Source organism: Petaurus breviceps, unplaced genomic scaffold (genome assembly GCF_028583685.1).
Source record: "Petaurus breviceps papuanus isolate PSGF00001 unplaced genomic scaffold, PetGlider_PUasm1.0 40, whole genome shotgun sequence".
NCBI classification, from domain to species: Eukaryota; Metazoa; Chordata; class Mammalia; order Diprotodontia; family Petauridae; genus Petaurus; species Petaurus breviceps.
This window is the reverse complement of record NW_027186315.1, coordinates 2,297,859-2,314,879: the sequence shown is the minus strand read 5'-3', so window position 1 is coordinate 2,314,879 and position 17,021 is coordinate 2,297,859. Positions and strand designations below refer to the sequence as shown.

At 39.0% G+C, this 17,021-nt stretch overlaps 1 pseudogene; it reads left to right on the top strand.

Moving 5' to 3' along the window:
• The first annotated feature begins 3,692 nt into the window (after positions 1-3,692).
• On the top strand, positions 3,693-4,864 carry LOC138170867 (phosphatidylinositol transfer protein alpha isoform pseudogene; annotated as a pseudogene).
• Positions 4,865-17,021: the final 12,157 nt, after the last annotated feature.

Genomic DNA, 17,021 nt, shown 5'->3' with positions numbered 1-17,021 from the left:
TTCATTTCTGCAAGATTTTGAGTTACAAATTTTCTCCCTGCTTTTCCCCCAACCACCGCACCAAAATAGCACTCCCACAGGATATCCCCTCCTCCAATCTGCCCTCTCCCATATTTTCTCCCATACCCCTTTTGACTTTTCCAGTGGATCTCTATGCCACAGTGCCTGTATATCTTATTTCCCAATTACATGTAAGATGGTATTAATAATAATATATATATATACATATATATGAATATATATATGTACAAACACATATATATTTCAATATATATACATATATTTGAATATTTGATTTTAAAACTTTCAATTTCAGATTCATTCCCTTCCTCCCTTGTCACCCACCCTTACTGGGAAGATAAGCAGTTCAATATAGGTTGTACATGTGTGGTTAATGCAAAACCATAACATAGTAGATATATTGTAAAACACTGACTATATTTCCCTCCGTCCTATCCCACCTCCCACTTGTTCTATTCTCTACTTTGATCTCGTCCATTTTGAAAAGAGGGTGCTTCCAACTTCCCCCCCTCAGCCTGCCCCCCCTTTCATCATCCCCCCTCTCACCTATTTCCCCCCTCCTCCCCTGACGGGTACTTTCCCCATTTTTTAGTTATTTCATTCCCTCCCCAAGCCAAATTCAACGGGAATAAGGTTGACCCATTCCCTTTTGCCTTCCTATTCTTCCCGTCCATTGTAACCATTTTCCCTTGCCTCTTCTATGTGAGATAGTTTACCCCATTCTGTTTCTCCCCATCTCCTCTCATTATATTCCTCTCTCATCTCTTAATTTCACCTTGTAAGTATCATCCCTTCCTGTTAAATTGGCCCTGTGCCCTCTACCTATGTATATCTGTAAACATATATACATATGTATTCATATGCCCATATACCCTCATATATAGTCACACACAAACACACACACACACACATATATATGTATATATATATATATATATGTATATATATTTCTAATCCCTTCAACTACTGAGAAAAGTATTATAAGTTCCAATTATTGTTTTTCCATGTAGGAATGTTAATATTTCAACTTTGATAAGTTCCTTATGATTTCTTTTCCCTGTTTACCTTCTCATGCTTCTCTTGCTTCTTGTGTCCGAATGTCAAATTTCCTATTCAACTCGGTTTTTTTCAGCAAGAATGCTTGAAAGACTTCTATTTCACTTAATAACCATATTTTCCCCTGAAACACGATACTCAGTTTTGCTGGGTAGGTGACTCTTGTTTTTAATCACAGCTCCCTTGACCTCCGGAATATCACATTCCAAGCCCTTCGATCACTCAGTGTAGAAGCTGCCAGATCCTGGGTTATCCTGATTGTGTTTCCACAATATTCAAATTGTTTCCTCCTGGATGATTGTAATATTCTCTCCTTAATCTGGGAATTCTGGAACCTGGCTATAACATTCCTATGAGTTTTCTTTTTGGGATCTTTTTCAGGAGGTGATTGGTGAATTCTTTCCACCTCTATTTTGCCCTCCAGTTCTAAAACATCAGTGCAGTTTTCTTTGAGATCTTCCTGGAGGATGCTTTCTAGGTTCTTACTTTGGTCATGGCTTTCAGGTAGTCCAATTATTTTTAAATTATCTCTCCTGGATCTATTTTACATGTCAGTGGTTTTCCCCATGATATATTTCACATTGCCTTCCATTCTTTCATTTGTTTGGATCTGTTTAACAGCATCGCTTCCATTTGCTCCAATCTAATTCTGAAGCAATGATTCTCCTCATTGAGCTTTTCAGATTCTTTTTCCATCTGGCAAATTCGGCTTTTTAAGGCATTCTTCTCCTCATTGACTTTTTGAGCCTCTTTTGCCATTTGAGTCAGTCTGTTTTTTAAAGTATTATTTTCCTCAGTCAGGCTGTTGACTCTCATTTCATAATTTTCTTGCATCATTCTCATTTCTCTTCCCAATTTTTCCTCCACTTCTCTTATCTGCTTCTTAAGGTCCTCTATGGCCTGTATCCAGCTGGTATTTTCCTTTGAAGCTTTTGGTGCAGGAGGTCTGACTTCACTGTTTTCTTCCTGTTCCATGTCTTGCTCCTTCTTGTCACCAGAATAGGAGTGTATTGTTGGAATCTTCTGTCTGCTTTGTTTCTTTTGCCTGCTCATTTTTCCACTCAATTACTTGACTTTTGGGCCTTTGCCACAGTAGGACTCTGCCACCAGACAGGGGAGCTTTCGTCCCAAATGCTGGGGTTTTCTCAGCTGTTGGAGGTATTAGATGAGTGCCCTCTCTGAGGTCTCACATGCTCTTGCAAGCTGGACACACACCCCAGAACCTCCACCCTAGACTGCAATCCAGATCCAAGCAGGTTAAAGCAAGAGCGATTACCCCTCAGACTGGTGCTTGGTGCCCCTACACTCTGCAGGCCAGGAGCTGAAGCCATCACTTGGTGCTGGCTGGCTGTGCCGGTGTCTCAGTGGCTTCTCGCCCCAGGGGTAAAAGCCATGCACTCCCACTTACTGGTCCCAAAGTCCAGACTGCACTGGCCTCTCACCTTGTCTTTCGCATCTCTGTGTTGATAAATCTGGTAACAGCCACAGCTGCTGCTGTTCTCGAGTCCCTGTGGCCAAGGCTGGTCAGGCCCACCCTGGGGTTAAAGCCTAGGCATGGGGCTCGCTTGGCTCCTAGAGCATTGCACTGTATTTCTGCCAGCCTGCTGGGCTGTCCTCAGTGGGAGGTTAGCTTCTCTGTGTCATTTTGTGGGTTCTGCCGCCGAAACAAAGTCTTTCACAATATATCCACTATGGAAATGTCTTGCATAGCTACACATGTACAACCTATATTGAATTGCTTATCTTTTCAGTAAGCCTGGGTGATGAGGGAGGAAGGGAAAGAATCTGGAATTCAAAATTTAAAATTAAATCTTTAAAATATATGTGTGTATACATACATATGTATACATATATATATACACATATATATGTATATGTACATATATATATATATATGTATATATTTCATGTAACTGGGAAATAAGATACATAGCCATTGGGGTATGGAGATCTTCCATGGGCTGTTCAGTGTCCAGCACTTAGCATGATTTGGAGATGTGAATAATAAATGACCAGGCCATGTGGGTAGTTCAGGGAAGAAGGATGAAGTCCTTTTATTGATTCTTAGGACAAGGTTTTTATAGAGCAAATGAGACAAAGGAAGGGGACTCAAGTATTCTTATCATTATCTTAGTATGTTATATACTGCAAGTAGCACAGAATAGATAATTTGATAAGGATTTGTTATCTAGGAGAATAAAGTCTTAGGGTAAGACCTTTGATCTAGGCCTCAGGTACCTGCTAATGAAGCCAGTCATAAATGGATACAATTGAGAGCAAACTTCAAAGCCAAAGCTGCAATCCTCAAAAGACATCACGTTTAGAGCTGGCCACCCAAAGATACCTGAATGCTGGATCAAATATTTTAGCTCTTAATAAATAAAATGTTGGGGCAGAGCCTGTTAGTCTCAGAACTCAAATAAACATCCTTAAAAGTGTAACCCATGTCAAAAGAAGTCAGGCTGCAGATACGCCCCTCCCCCCGCGCGGTGCTGCGGAACCAGGAACCCTTGGCGGTGGCAGCCGAGGCTGGACAGGCGGCCAGGGGCGAGGGAAGGACGACGACGAAGAGCGTGGCTGGGTTGAGCTGAGGTGAGAGCGGCTGCCACAAAGCGGGCTAGGCCACACGGATGCTGGGCCCAGGCATGATGCTGATCAAGGAGTATCAAGTTATCCTGTCAGTGTCTGTAGATGAGTACCAAGTAGGACAGCTGTATTCGGTGGCAGAGGCCAGTAAGAATGAAACTGGTGGTAGTGAAGGTGTGGAGGTCCTGGTGAATGAGCCCTATGAGAAGGATGGAGAGAGGCCAGTATACCCACAAGATCTACCACTTTCAGAGCAAAGTGCTGACATTTGTTCGAATGCTGGCCCCAGAGGGAGCCCTGAATATCCATGAAAAAGCATGGAATGCCTACCCCTACTGTAGTACAGTTATTACAAATGAATATATGAAAGATGACTTCCTGATGAAAATTGAAACCTGGCACAAACCTGACCTTGGAACACTGGAAAATGTGCACAAACTGGATCCAGATGTATGGAAACATGTGGAAACCGTTTTCATAGATATTGCAGATCACAGCCAGGTGCTTAGCAAGGATTACAAGCAAGAAGAAGATCCAGCAAAATTTAAATCAGTCAAGACGGGAAGGGGACCACTGGGTCCCAATTGGAAGAAAGAATTGTCGAATCAGAAGGACTTGCCATACATGTGCGCCTACAAACTGGTAACGATCAAGTTCAAGTGGTGGGGCCTTCAGAACAAAGTTGAAAACTTTATACAGAAGCAAGAGAAGCATCTGTTTACAAACTTCCATTTGCAGCTATTCTGTTGGCTTCATAAGTGGGTTGAGCTTACTATGGATGACATTCGCAGGATGGAAGACGAGACCAAGAGACAGCTGGATGAGATGAGAGAAAAAGACCCTGTGAAAGGAATGACAGCCAATGACTAATGCCATCCCTTCCCCTCAGCACTTTTTGCAAGACAGTGGTCAGCAGGAAGGTTCAGCAGCTCCACCCTCCTGAGTGACAGGCCATCTTCAGACCCAGCCTTTCTGTGCCCATTTGACAGGAGATTTCCAGTCCCTTGCAGCTAACTCTAGATGCCCTTTAATATTGTGAACAAATACACCATCTGGTATTATTAAGCACATGTGTGTAGGAGCTGGTGCCTCTGAGACATGTGGCGTGTAGGTCACTGGATGGACAGCTCCTCCCTCCTCTATCCATTGTGTTCTGACCCATTTCCATGTGGCCCCTATTTCCAAGTGACATTTTTAGCTGAAATACCTGTCGTTTGTGATGTGATTTAAATGATTTAAGTTTGTTTAAAAAAAAAAAAACTTGGGAGCTAACTTGAGGAATAGTCGTGTCTCAAAGAGGTCTTTCATATCCACTGATATCAAGGTAATTATTGAAAGTCTTGGCTCAGGCCTCTTTGGCTCCCAAGAGATACACCTTGCCCTACCAGAAAGTCAGAGGTGGGATGGGAGAGGACATAGGAGAGAGCAGAGCGGGTATACAGTGGGATCGCTATTTCAGGGTGGTGGGTAGGGCAAAGACGGGGTGAAAATTTGTAACCCAAAAATGTGTGGAAATGAATGATATAAACTAAAAATAAACATTTGAAAAAAAGAATATAAGAACTTACTGATTAAATCTAACTACACATATGACTATTCCACTGGAATCTATGTGGTAGAAAGGAAAAAATAAGGCTTCATTTGACACCTAACTTAGTCTTTTGAATGTGGGCAAAGGCTTTTCATCTTTATTATGTTGATGATCAGGGAAATGAGGAAAATGCTGGAAATTCTTCAATACAAACTTCAATAAAGTTTCTAATGATAAAGATTCAGGAGTATGCCAGGGTGTTTTTATGTTGAAAGACAAAACTATATTATACTATGGTGAAATTAAGTAAAAAAAGAATTACAATTATTGTCTCAAATTCCAAACTAAACCATCATTATTATATTTGGTCAGAAAACAATCTAAGCTGAGGAAGCCTTCAATTAATAGCTAGAGAATACTGCTAAGTAAGGAAGATGAACTCAAAACTGGAAACTGTTTCCTTATGAAAGTTCCTACAGAACATTCATTGAAAAGTCTGTGGCTTAGACAGTGACAGAAAGGTTTCCATTTCCTTTATCAAGAACAGGACAAAGAACAGATTTTTTTTCCTTATACTGAAATGTTAAAGGGCAGGAGATTCATTTATTTCTGCTTGACTTCACTGAATTTATAAATGGTTTAGTCTTTGACTGACTGCTGCCATGGATGGCCTGTTACATTGCTCAAATAACCACCCTGGTGAATGACTTTGATTACTGTGAGACATTTTGCTCAGAAAATCAAGTACAAATAAAAGAATAGGTACATTCTAGTAAAAAATAAAATGTCAAGTCCTTATCAATTGAGGGTCAAAAAAAGCTTAATTTTCCTTGCTATGATACGTTCAAGAAATGGCCCAAGCATCCTTGACCTTAGGATTCCTCAGTATATGAGCAATGTCTTTACAAATTAAGTTGTATTCTTTTCTCTGAGTTAAGTAATAAAGTCTACCTTGCTTCTCTTTCAAGTATCAAATATTTGAGTGTATAGATTGTTAATCTGACAAATTGTTTTTTGGAATTTACTTAGAGTTCCTTGGTAGACATGTTCCCATATAGAAATGCTGCCTTAGAAGCATAGTAACAAAAGTAGTAGTAGAAGCAGTAGAAGTAGTAGGAGTAGTAGGAGTAGTAGTAGTAGTAGTAGTAGTAGTAGTAGCAGCAGCAGCAGCAGCAGCAGTAGTAGTAGTAGTAGTAGTAGTAGTAGTAGTAGTAGTAGTAGTAGTAGTAGTAAGTACTACTAGTAGATATAAGTAGATACAAGAAGGGTATATAAAGGGGCGGCCAGGTGGCTTAGTGAGTAAAGAGCACCAGCTCCAGTGTCGGGATGACCTGGGGATCAAATCCGGGCTCAGATACTTAGCACCACACCCAGAAATAACTGGCTGTGTAACCTTGAGCAAGTTACTTAACCCCGATTGCTTTAAAAAAAATAAATAAAAAAGGGAATATACAATCAGCAAGAAGGGGAATGACAGTAAGGATGATGTATATGGGGACTTTTTAATGCATTAATATAACTTTGAAAAGAGGGAAGATATGATAAGAAATTATATTCCCAAATAATTATATATTATTAAATATCATAATCTAAATAATGTAATTCCCGAATAAATATATAAGTAGTTGTAAGAGAACAAAATATCAAGTGAAGAATGAAAAGGATATATAAAAATGTTCCAGAAATATAGAGCCAATTAGTATTGATTCACTTCTGGAAAATCGTATGACATCTCTTTTGCCTTTATTAAGTACCTCAAAGTCTTCAGCTTACTAGCTCCCTCATGGTTTATTCACTTATCGCAAATATATATTAATCGAAACATAACTAGAATGCTAGAGCATTTAACACAACATGAAAAGCTGCATACTATGTAAGACATGCCATCAGCAAAATAATGTAAAGGAAAATTCATATAACAGATGACATTTCATAGAGAAAATTAAAATCAAATTTAAGGTCAACCTCTTAATTCAATTATATTTTTCCTAAATAAAAAAAGTATTTCTTCCAAATTAAAATATCTGAACCAAAACACATTATTAACTATATGATATGTATATGTGATATGCCTATAGGTGGCCTGACTGAAAAATAGATTATTCTCGTGAAAAATTTCTGTGTCAATATAAAAATAGAACATTGTCTTGACAAATGTATGATTCTGAATTTGTGTGATATAAATATAGAGACCAAAGGCATTTATCTTGTATTCAGAGAACAGGTTGAATCAATGGTTGTATGTAGTGCCTACCAATACTCTTGTCTATTGTAGGAAAGACATATAAAGATATCAAGTACCTGACTGACATCTTCAAATAAAACCTGGGTTAAAAATGAAATGGTTAAAGAAAGAAAAGTCTTAGCTTCTAACCATATTGATTTATTAAGCAATGCATGCCAGTTACCCAATAAGTAAGGATTATCTTTGGAAATGGACCCTAAATATGTGAGGAGACATATTTTATTTCCTTATATGTTAAAACATAATTAAATAAGATGAATTAGGAGAAAAGAATCAGATTATAAAATTAAGTGATCAAATCTGGAGGAAAGATAAGGGATTTTCAAAGTTGGGAGCAAGAAAGCAAGCAGGTGTTATTACCTGAAATCAGAAAAAGAAGGGTCCTATTACCCCCAGTTGTCTATATTCAATCAAAATGACATGGAAATAATAATTGATTAATCACTACAGGTCCAGTTATCAGATAAGATAAATGACTCATTGAGATGTATAACTGTGAGAAAACTTTTTGTATCATTTTGGAGCAGACCATAACCTACCACTTTAGTTAAGGCTCTCTGAGCAGCAGGTAGAGGTGGTCCAGCTTCCCAGTGACACACAGGTACACTAAAACAATGAAAGAAGATTTTCTTACAATACCCATAATTGAAAAAAAATTCACATGACATGAATTGGACCAGACACCATAATTGAATAGAATGGGAACTGACCTAGCTCCAGAAATGAATGAAAAGATACACTCAGTGTGGTTCACTCAGTTCCCACAATCAACCACATGCTGTCCTAATCCTCTCCGTTTTGCCCTTCTGATTAATGGGGGAGTAGCAGCCCACTCAACTAAAGCCCCTAATTCTCTCACTTTCCACACTTTTGATCTTTGGAGAGAGTGGGCACTTCTTAGAAAAAAAAAGCTTTCAAAGTATTTAACAGAGAATATTAAAAACCATTTTGGAATGGGTTCACGTGCAAATAAACCTTGCTGTCATGTCTTCTAAAGGAGTTATAACAGAGATGCTTTCACTGAACTTACAAAGAATGAGCTTTCATTATAACAGCAATATTATAGCAAGAATCTTAGTATTTTTATTTGGCTCTTAAACAGAAATGTTATTCCCACTCCTATAGTCATAATATTAAGTATAAAAGAATACTAGCAGGACAGTTACATGTCTCAGAAATGTTTCTCTTTTATACCCACAGTTATATACTTCTCTGGAGTGTATAAAATGATCAAAAAGATTATGATAACAATAAGAACTTTTTTTGTAGAGAGTTGATTATGTAACTAAATGCTAAAAACTCTGTAACACCTCAGTTCCCATTCTATTCAGTTTCAACATGCAGGCTGAAAAATCAAAAATGGAAACTTGGAAAAATATGTCCTAGTTGTTAGGATTATAAATTAGATATTTGCTGTTTTCCATATGCCAGAAGACAACAAATCTCTTTGTATTGAATAGAGATACCAAAACTTATTTTGAAAATTTAACATATAAACTGTATGGCATCAATAACATTTTCACAGATAAACTAATTACAATAACAATTTCACAGATAAAATAATTTCATGCACTTAATATTTATGAATAAAATAATATTTTTTTTATTTTCCTTTTTCAAATGCTGTATTAACTTCTGATTTACATCACTTATTTTTGCCAGATTGAGTTGCAAATTTTCTCCCTGTTTTTCCCCTACCCACTGCCCCAAAATAGTAGTCCCACAGGATATCCCCTCCTCCAAGATGCTCTCTCCCCTATCTTCTCCCATACCCCCTTCAACTTTTCCAGTCGGACATGGTGGATCTCTATACCCCAGTGCCTTTATATCTTATTTTCCAATTACATGTAAAATAGTATTAATGATAATATGTGTGTGTTTGTCTGTCTGTGTGTGTGTGTAATTTAAAACATTTCATTTTAAAACTGTGAATTCCAGATTCATTACCTTCCTCCATTGTCACCCACCCATACTGGGGAGAAAAGCAGTTCAGTATAACTGAAGTTATACACATGTGTAGCTATGCAAAACATTAATATAGAAGATATATTTAAAAGACTAACTATTTTTCCCTTCTTCCTTTCCCACCTCCCACTTGTCTACTTAGGTCTCCCCCCTTTTCAAAAGTGGGTGTTTCCAAATTCTCTGCCCCCAGCCTGCCCTCCCTTCCATCATCCCCCCTCTCATCCCCTTTTCCCCTACTCTCCTGTAGGGTGAGATAATCTATTTAGGGATTATTTCATTCCTTCCCCAAGCCAAATTCAATCAAAATAAGGGTGACCCATTCCCTTTTGCCTTCTTATTCTTCCCCTCCATTGTAACCATTTCCCTTGCCTCTTCTATATGAGATAGTTTGCCCCATTCTGTCTCTCCCCATCTCCTCTCACTACATTCCTCTCTCACCTCTGGATTTCACATTTTAATTATCATCCCATTTATTCCCTTCAACTATTTTCATAGTGAGAAAAGATTTATCAATTAAAATGATCATTTTTCCAGGTAGGAATGTTGGTAGTTCAACTTTCATAAGTTCCTTATGATTTCTTTTCCCTGTTTACCTTCTCATGCTTCTCTTGCTTCTTGTATCTGAATGTCAAATTTTCTGTTCAACTCTGTTTTTTTCATCAAGAATGCTTGAAAGTCCTCTATTCCATTGAATGGCCATATTTTCCCTTGAAAAATCATACTCAGTTTTGCTGGGTAGGTGATTCTTGGTTATGATCCCAGCTCCTTTGCCCTCCAGAATATCATATTACAAGCCATTTGATCTCAGTGTAGAAACTGCCAGATCCTGAGTTATCCTGGTTGCATTTCCAAAATATTCAAATTTTTTCTTCCTGGCTGCTTGTAATATTCTCTCCTTGATCTGGGAATTTCAGAACCTGGTTATAATATTTCTAGTAGTTTTCTTTTTAGAATCTTTTTCAAAGGGTATCGGTGGATTCTTTCAATCTCAAATTTGCCCTCTGGTTCTAAAACATCAGGGCAGTTTTCCTTGACAATTTTTGTAGAATGATTTCTAGATTCTTCCTTAGATTATGGCTTTGAGGTAGTCCAAAATTTTTAAAATTATCTCTCCTGGATCTATTTTCCAGGTCACTGGTTTTTCTAATATTATATTTCACATTGCCTTCTATTCTTTCATTTGTTTTGATCTGTTTAACAGCATCTTGAGTTCTCATAAAGTCATTAGCTTCCATTTGCTCTAATCTAATTCTGAAGGAATGATTCTCCTCAGTGAGCTTTCGAGATTCTTTTTCCATCTGTCAAATTTGGCTTTTAAAGGCATTCTTCTCCTCATTGCCTTTTTGAACCTCTTTTGTTATTTGAGTTAGTCTAGTTTTTAAGGTGTTATTTTCCTCAGTCAGCCTGTTGACTTTTCATTTCATAATTTTCTTACATCGTTCTCATTTCTCTTTCCAATTTTTCATCCACTTCTCTTATCTGATTCTTAAGGTCCTCTATGACCTATGACCAGCTTGTATTTTCCTTTGAAGCTTTTGCTGCATAAGTTCTGATTTCACTGTCTTCCTCCTGTTCCACGCATTGATGCTTTTACTCTCTAATATAGGAGTCTAATGTTGGATTCTTCTGTTTGCTTTGCTTCTTTTGCCTGGTCATGTTGCCATGCAATTACTTGACTTTTGGGTTTTTTGCCACAGTAGGACTCTGCTACCAGACAGGGGAGCTTTGTACCAAATGCTGGGGTTTACTCAGCTGCAGGAGGTATTTGTTGGGTCCCCTCTCTGAAGCCTCCACAGCCTCTAGTAAGCTGGTCACACACCCCAGGAGCTCCACCTTAGACTGCAATCCATATCCAAGCCAGTTATTTCAAGAGCAATTATCCCTCAGACTGGTTGCTTGGTCCCCCTACACTCTGTAGGCCAGGAGCTGAACCTGACACGAGGTGGCAGTACTCAGTGGCTTCCCGCCCCAGGGTCAAAAGCCAATGCTCTCCCACCTACTCTGTCCAAAAGTCCACACTGAACTGACCTCTCATTTCATCCTTAGCATCTATGTGTTGATAATTCTTGACCACCACAGCTGCTGGAGATCTGGAGTCCCTCAAGCTGGCAGCTGGTCAGGCCTTCACTGGGGCTATAACCTCAGCATGGAGCTGGGCTCGGCTCCCAGAGCACTTTGCTGGCCAATTCCTGCTACCTTGCTAACCTCAGCTGGAGGTTAGCTTCTCTGTGTCATTTTGTGGGTTCTGTAGCTCCAAAGTTTGTTCAGAGTCCCCTTTTATATGGATTGGAGGTAGGGAGAGCTGGAGTTGCATGGAGGTCCTGTTTCTACTCCCTGAATAAAATAATATTAACAGATGTCACTATGACGAATATTTACTAAATATATCAGATATTGTGAAATTAACAGATTTTAATATACAATTCTAGAAGATAAAATCAAAACCATGAAGGAGCAGGATTAGGTACCATGTCCTCCATAATATCTCATATGCTATTGAAGTTGCCCTCAAAAGATTTTCAATGACTCTACAGAAATGTATATATCTGGTAACCTACTCTCATTGGAATTGGATTTAAGAGGGAACAATGCATATATATCTAGAACAGTATAAAAGTCTTTTAAATTCAGAAGAAATAAAACAGTAAGGAGATGGGGGGAGAGGACAAGGAGGGATCTTTAGAGGGGAGGTTGAGGACATAGATAAAAGAGATTTATAGAAGGGTATTTAGGTATATGAGAATGGGATGAAAGGGGAGGGATGCTTGGAAGGGCATAGTCAAATAATAGAAGGGCTAGGTAGCAGGTAGAAGTAAAGTACAGGAGTAAGAAGGAATAGGAAATAAGAGATATGCACAAACAAAATAAAGATCAAGAGTAGAATTTGTTTCAGAACTCTATGTATATGTATGTATTTATATATGTGTATGTATATATCTATAGTTAAAGAGAAACATACCCAAACTTAATTGGAGCCTTTGCAGAGTGAAGGTGGGGGGAACAAAGTAAAGAATTACACTGTAGGAAACAAAAGAAAATTTAGTAGGAAGCAAAGAAAAGATGAATCAACACAATGTGTAGCATTTATCATAAGGCTTTCTTGAAATGAAAATTTATTGTTACAAATTTTGAATCCTCTCATGTTCTGCTATGTACAAGACATGCTTTTTTATTAATTCTTTGCATTTAAATTCTTTTCTCCATTCAATATTTGTGTTTAGGTATTAGTCTAAAATAAAATTTAAGGGGAATAAAAGGATTATTATTCTCTTCATTCAATTACTAAACAAGAATATTAAGGGGGCAGAGTCAAGATGGTGGAGTAGAATCAGGACCCCTGCTGGGCTCTGGCTTTCACCTTCCCCAATCCATGTAAAAGGGGACTCTAAACAAACTTTGGAGCTGCAGAATCCACAAAATGACATAGAGAAGCTAACCTCCTGCTGAGGACAGCACTGCAGGCTGGAAGAAAGTGGCCAGCACAGCAATTTTGGAGCGAAGCCCATCCATTCGCCAGCCAAGATTAGCTCCAGGGCGGACCTGACCAGCCACTGGCTTGGAGGGACCCCAGATCACCAGCAGTTGTGGCCATTTCGAGATTCATCAAAACATAGATGGGAAGGACAAAGTGAGAGGTCAGTGCAGTCTGGACTTTTGGACTCAGTAGGACGGAGTGCATCAGCTTTTAACCCCAGTGCAAGAAGCCTTTGAGATGTCCCAGCACAGCCAGGCCAGGTGGCAGCTTCACCTCCTGGCCTGCAGAGAGTAGGGGGACCAAGCGACCAGTCTGAGGGGTAAACGTTCTTTCTTTAACCTGCTTGGATCTGGATGGCAGTCTAGGGTGGAGGTTCTGGGGTGCATGACCAGCTTGCCAGAGCATGTGGAGGCCTCAGAGAGGGCACCCAACTAATACCTCTGGCAGCTGAGAAAACCCCAGCATTTGGTACAAAAGCTCCTCTGTCTGGTGGCAGAGTCCTACTGTGGCAAAAAGCCCAGGGGTCAAGTGACTGAGGGGTGACATGACCAGACAAAGGAAGCAAAACAAACAGAAGGTTCCAACATTAGACTTGTATTTTGGAGTCAAAAATGAGCAAAGTATGTAATAGGAGGAAGACAGTGAAGTCAAAACTCCTTCATCAAAAGCTTCAAAGAAAAATACAAAATGGTTACAGACCATAGAGGACCTCAAGAAGCAGATAAGTGAAGTGGAGGAAAAATTGGGAAGAAAAATGAGAACGATGCAAGAAAATTACTAAATGAGAGTCAATAGCCTGAGGAAAATCATACCTTAAAAAACAGACTGACTCAATTGGCAAAAGAGGCTCAAAAAGGCAATGAGGAGAGGAATGCCTTGAAAAGCCAAATTTGCTAGATGGAAAAAGAATCTCAAAAGCTCAATGAGGAGAATTGTTCCCTTGGATTAAGACTGGAGCAAGGGGAAGCTAGTGTCATTAAAATAAATCAAGATGATGTTAAACAGATCCAAACAAATGAAAGAATAGAAGGCAATATGAAATGTCTCATGGGAAAAACCAATGACCTGGAAAATAGATCCAGGAGAGATAATTTAAACATTATTGGACTACCTGAAAGCCATGATCAGGGAAAGAAACTAGAAATCATCCTCCAAAAAATTCTCAAGAAAAACTGCCCTGATGTTTTAGAATCAGAAGGTAAAATAGAGGTTGAAGTAATCTACCAATCACTTCCTCAAAGAGATCCCAAAAAGAAAACTCCTAGGAATATTATAGCTAGGTTTCAGAATTGACAGATCAAGGAGTGAAATATTATGAGCAGCCAGGAAGAAACTATTTGAATATTGTGGAAACACAATCAGGATAACACATGATCTGACATCTTCTACACTGAGGGATCGAAGGGCCTGGAATAGGATATTCTGGAGGGCAGAGGAGCTGAGATTAAAACAAGAATCATGTACCCAGCAAAACTGAGTATCATCTTTCAGGGGAAAATATGGTAATTAAGTGGAATAGAGGACTTTCAAGCATTCTTGCTGAAAAAACCAGAGTTGAATAGAAAATCTGACATCTAGATACAAGAAGCAAAAGAAGCTTGAGAAAGTAAACAGGGAAAAGAAATCATAAGCCACTGATCAAATTTGAACTATTAACATTCCTACATGGAAAAATGATAATTATAACCGATGATACTATTCTCCATATGAAAATAGTTGAAGGGAATATCTATCTATCTATCTATATATATATATATATGTGTGTGTGTGTGTGTGTGTGTATCAGATGGTATACAGGCATATGAATACGTGTGAATGTGTGTATATGCTTACAGGTATACATATATAGAGGGCACAGGACAAATTTAATAGGAAGGGATGAAACTTAAAAGGGGAAATAAAGAGGTGAGAGAGGAATATAATGAGAGGAGATGGAGAGAGACAGAATGGGGTAAACTATCTCTTAAAGAAGAGGCAGGAGTAAAGGGTTACAATGGAGGGGAAGAATAGGAAGGCAAAAGGGAATGGGTCAACCTTATTATCGCTGAATTTGGCTCGGGTAGGGAATGAAATACACACTAAATAGTGTATCTCATCCTACAGGAAAGTCAGGGGAAGGGGATGAGAGGGGGGATGATGGAAGGGAGGGCAAGCTGGGAGGTAGGGAAGTTGGAAGCACTCACTTTTGCAAAGGGATGGCATCAAAGCGGAGAATAGAATGAGTAGGTGTTCGGATAGGAGGGAGAGAAATATAGTCAGTCTTTTATAATATATCTAGTATGTTAATGTTTTCCATTAGCTACACATGTACAATCTATACTGAACTGCTTATCTTCCCAGTAAGGGTGGGTGACAAGGGAGGAAGTGAATGAATCTGGAATTCAAAGTTTTAAAATCAAATGCTTAAAATTATTTATACATATATACTATTATTAATACTACTTACATGTAACTGGGAAAGAAGATATACAGGCACTGGGGCATGGAGATCCACCATGCCCTACTGGAAAAGTCTAAAGGGGTATGGAAGAAGATATGGGAGAGAGCAGATTGGAGGAGGGGATATCCTGTGGGACTGCTATTCTGGGGTGGTGGGTAGGGGAAAATTGGGGAGAAAATTTGTAACTCAAAATCTGGTGGAAATGAATGATGTAAATCTGAAGTTAATAAAGCATTTGAAGAATGAAAAAAAAGAATAATAAAAAAAGAATATTAAACACTCTCGATATGAGGTCAGAGATAAAATGTGTGTTCTGTGCTGAGGCTGGCATCATTAGAGCTGGCCTGCTCTGCCATTTGCCTGCTGAGCCAGGACCATGGGTTCTCAGTTGCTGACTTGTGCTGTGACTAAGAGCATCCTCCTGGATGGCATGGACACCAAATGCACCTGGCTAAACTCCCCTTTTAAGCAAATGAGACAAACTTTTCTGAAGTTCTTCTAAATTATCTCATGCTGGAAAATTTTTTTCTCTTCAATTTTTAGGTATTGTCACTCCAGAATCCATTTAGAGTCTTGATTTTAGGTTGTTACCAATGGAAAGAGCTGAGAGTTCAGGGAACTGTCTGGCTTTTCTCCACCATCTCACTCTGTCTTCTCACATTCTAATGGAAAAAGTAATAATAAAAAAAACCTTCATTACTTAAATATATGGTTTTGTATGTAAGGGAGAACTTGCTCTTTAGATGTATACATACTTCTCTATCATAACTTTGCAGAATATCCAACCAGATACAATACCTTTTTTTTCTGATTCCTAGGCTTGATATTTAATTTATGGCATCTTGCTTAAAAATTCATAAAATTTTACTTTGGAAATTTTTTGCAGGGTTTTTTTTATTTTTTCTCATTATTCTGGTAAGTAATGAGATTAAAAAAATTACTGTCTGAAAATCAAGAGTAATATTGTATCTGTAAGGAATGATATATGATCCTGATTTCAATGCTACAACCTGTGAGAGTATGGCATAGGGAAAAATAGTTTTTCTATATATACATAAAGCAAACGTCAATATAAAAAAAAAAAGTTATTTATGGGGTGGAGTCAAGATGGCGAGTAGAAACAGTACTTCCACAGGACTCCTGCTTCCACCTCTTCCAATTAATGTAAAAGAGGACTCTGAACAAACTTTGGAGCTACAGAACCCACAAAATGACACAGAGAAGCTAACCTCCTGCACAGGAGAGTTCAGTAGGCTGGCAGGAAGTGGCTAGCACAGTGCACTGGAGGCCAACAGCAGCCAAATATTAGCCAGAAGTCTTAAGCTCAGGGCAGGCAAAGCCAGCCATTGGTTGAAGAGACATCAGATCACCAGTAGCTACGGTGTTTTCCAGAATTATCAAACCATATATACTAAGGACAAAGTGAGAGGTCAGTGCATTGTGGACATTGAGGTCCAGTAGTTTGGGAGTGTGGTTGGCCTTTACCCCTGGGTGAGAACTGGCTGAGGCACCACAGCCATGGAGCCGCTGCCACGTGGCAGCTTCATCTCCTAGCCTGCAGATTGTAGGGGGACCAAGAAATCAGTCTGAGGATCTTCCTTTAACCTGCTTGGATCTGGATTGTGGTCTAGGGTGGAGGTTCTGGGGCATGCAACCAGTTTGCCAGAGAGTGTGGAGGCTTCAGAGAGGGCGCCCAATTAAT